Here is a 3,799-nt window from a genome sequence, read left to right as displayed (position 1 = left end):
GTTTTCAGAATGGACCATATTAGATATATTCTATTATGGTCTATCTGAATTTTTCAAGATGTCATTGGACTATTCTGCAGGTGGATCTATTCACCTAAAGAAAATGCCTGAAGAGGCTCAAGAACTTATTGACATGGTTGCAAATAACCAATTCATGTACACTTCTGAGAGGAATTTTGTGAATAGTGGAATGCCTCAGAGGAAGGGAGTTCTTGAAATTGATACTCTGAATGCCATATTGGCTCAGAACAAAGTGTTGACTCAGCAAGTCAACATGATCTCTCAAAGTCTGAATGGATGGCAAAATGCATCCAACAGTACTAAAGAGGCAGCTTCTGAAGAAGCTTATGATCCTGAGAACCTTGCAATGGCAGAGATTAATTACATGGGTGAACCTTATGGAAACACCTATAACTCATCATGGAGAAATCATCCAAATTTCTCATGGAAGGATCAACAAAAGCCTCAACAAGGCTTTAACAATGGTGGAAGAAATAGCCTCAGTAATAACAAGACTTTTCCATTATCTTCTCAGCAACAGACAGAAAATTCTGAACAGAGCCCCTCTAATTTAGCAAACTTAGTCTCTGATCTGTCAAAAGCCACTTTAAGTTTCATGAGTGAAACAAGGTCCTCCATTAGAAATCTGGAGGCACAAGTGGGCCAGTTGAGTAAGAAAGTCATTGAAACTCCTCCTAGTATTCTCACAAGCAATACAGAAGAGAATCCAAAAGGAGATTGCAAGGCCATTGAAGTAATCAATATGGCCGAATGCACAAGGGAGGAGAAGGACGAAAATCCTAGTGAGAAAGACCTCCTGGGACGTCTCTCAAACAAGAAGGAGTTCCCCATTGAGGACCTAAAGGAATCTGAGGATCATATAGAGACCATAGAGATTCCACTAAATCTCCTTCTGCCATTCATGAGCTCTGAAAACTATTCCTCCTCAGAAGAGGATGAAGATGTAACTGGAGAGCAAGTTGCTCAATATCTAGGAGCTATCATAAAGCTGAATGCCAAGTTATTTGGTAATGAGACTTGGGAAGGTGAATCCCCTTTGCTCATTAGTGAACTAGATACATGGATTCAGAAAACTCTACCCCAAAAGAGACAAGATCCTGGTAAATTCTTAATACCCTGTACCATAGGCACCATGACCTTTAACAAGGCTCTATGTGACTTGGGGTCAGGCATAAATCTTATGCCACTCTCTGTAATGGAAAAACTGGGTGTCATTGAGGTACAGCCTGCCTTATTCTCACTTCAATTGGTAGACAAGTTAGTAAGACAAGCTTATGGATTAGTAGAGGACGTGTTGGTAAAGGTTGAAGGCCTTTACATCCCTGCTGATTTCATCATCTTAGACACTAGGAAGGAAGAAGATGAATGCATCATCCTTGGAAGACCCTTCCTAGCCACAGCAGAAGCTGTGATTGATGTTAGCAAAGGAGAATTAGTCCTTCAATTGAATGGGGACTACCTTGCGTTTAAAGCTCAAGGACCTTCCTCTGCAACCATGGAGAGGAAGCATGAAAAGCTTCTCTCAGTACATAGTCAAAAAGAGCCCCCACAGTCAAACTCTAAGTTTGGTGTTGGGAGGCCACAGCCAAACTCTAAGTTTGGTGTTGAGAAGCCCCCTCATTCAAACTCTAAGTTTGGTGTTGGGAGGCCCTCATCATGCTCTGAATATCTGTGAGGCTCCATGAGAGCCCACTGTCAAGCTAATGACACTAAAGAAGCGCTTGTTGGGAGGCAACCCAATTTTTATATATCTAATTTTATTTTTATTTTATTGTTATTTTGTGTTTTATTAGGTTCATGATCATGTGAAGTCACGAAAAAAAATACTAAAATTAAAAACAGAATCAAAAATACCAGAAGAAAAATCACACCCTGGAGGAAGGACTTACTGGCATTTAAACGCCAGTAAGGTGCATCTGGCTGGCGTTCAACGCCAGAACAGAGCATGTTTTTGGCGTTCACAAGCAACAAACTAGCATTTGAACGCCAGGAATATGCCTTGAGGAAAGCTGGCGCTGAACGCCAGTAACAAGCATGGAACTGGCGTTCAACGCCAGAAACATGCTACACATGGGCGTTGAATGCCTAGAGTGTGCATCACTTCGGCGTTTAAATGCCAGAATAGTGTGCAAAGGCATTTTACATGCCTAATTGGTGTAGGGATGTAAATCCTTGACACCTCAAGATCTGTGGACCCCATAGGATCATCTCAGGATCTGTAGACCCCACAGGATCCCCACCTAACATATTCTCCCCTCTTCTCAACATTCATTCTCTCTTTCCAATAAACACACTTCCCCAAAAACCCTTCAACAATCACCTCAAACCTCTCTTCCCAATTACCCCCTTCACCACTCACATCCATCCACTCTTCCCCAAAAACCCCACCCACCTTCAAAATTCAAAAATCTTCCCACCTAAACCCACCTCAATGACCGAAACTACACCCACTCCCCTCCCTATATATACCCTTCCATTCTACTTCATTTTCACACAACATAAACCCCCTCTTCTACACCTTGACCGACACACCTTCCCTCACTCTCCTCTATATTTTCTTCTTCTTCTTCTTCTCTTCTTTCTTCTCTTGCTCGAGGGCAAGCAATATTTTAAGTTTGGTGTGGTCAAAGCATAATCTTTTGGTTTTTCCATTACCATCAATGGCACCTAAGGCCGGAGAATCCTCTAGAAAAGAAAAAGGAAAGACAAAAGCTTCCACCTCCGAGTCATGGGAGATGGGAAGATTCATCTCCAAAAGCCATCAAGACCACTTCTATGATGTTGTGGCAAAGAAAAAGGTGATCCCTGAGGTCCCTTTCAAACTCAAGAAAAATGAGTATCCGGAGATCCGACATGAATTCCGAAGAAGAGGTTGGGAAGTCCTAACCAACCCCATGCAATAAGTCGGAATCTTAATGGTTCAAGAGTTCTATGCCAATGCATGGATCACTAGGAACCATGATCAAAGTGTGAATCCGAGTCCAGAGAATTATCTCACAATGGTTCGGGGGAAATACTTAGATTTTAGTCCGGAAAATGTGAGGTTGGTATTCCACTTGCCCATGATGCAAGGAGATGAACGCACCTACACTAGAATGGTCAACTTTAATCAAAGGTTGGACCAGGTCCTTATGGACATATGTGTGGAAAGAGCTTAATGGAAAAGAGACTCCAAAGGCAAGCCGGTTCAACTAAGAAGACTGTACCTCAAGCCTGTAGCTAGAGGGTGGTTAGAGTTTATTCAACGCTCCATCATCCCCACTAGCAACCGATCTGAAGTTACTGTGGATCGGGCCATCATGATTCATAGCATCATGATTGGAGAGGAAGTAGAAGTTCATGAAGTCATCTCCCATGAATTCTACAAAATAGCCAAAAAGTCCTCCACCATGGCAAGGCTAGCTTTTCCTCACATTGAAGAGGATAAGCCCATCACCAAGAAGAGGATGGAGCAAGCAAGAGAGATCCCTCACGGATCTCAAGAGATGCATGAGGAAGCTCATCATCAAGAAATCCATGAGATGCCTCAAGGGATGCACTTTCCTCCCAACAACTATTGGGAACAACTCAACAGTTCCCTAGAAGATTTGAGCTACAATGTGGAACAATTAAGGGTGAAACATCATGAGCACTCCATCATTCTCCATGAAATAAGAGAAGATCAAAGAGCAATGAGGGAGGAGAAACAAAGGCAAGGAAGGGACATAGAAGAGCTTAAGGACATTGTTGGTCCTTCAAGAAGAAGACACCACTAAGGTGGATTCATTCCTTGTTCTTA

Source organism: Arachis duranensis, chromosome 9 (genome assembly GCF_000817695.3).
Source record: "Arachis duranensis cultivar V14167 chromosome 9, aradu.V14167.gnm2.J7QH, whole genome shotgun sequence".
In the NCBI taxonomy this organism is placed as follows: Eukaryota; Viridiplantae; Streptophyta; class Magnoliopsida; order Fabales; family Fabaceae; genus Arachis; species Arachis duranensis.
Note: the sequence above shows the minus strand (reverse complement) of the source record.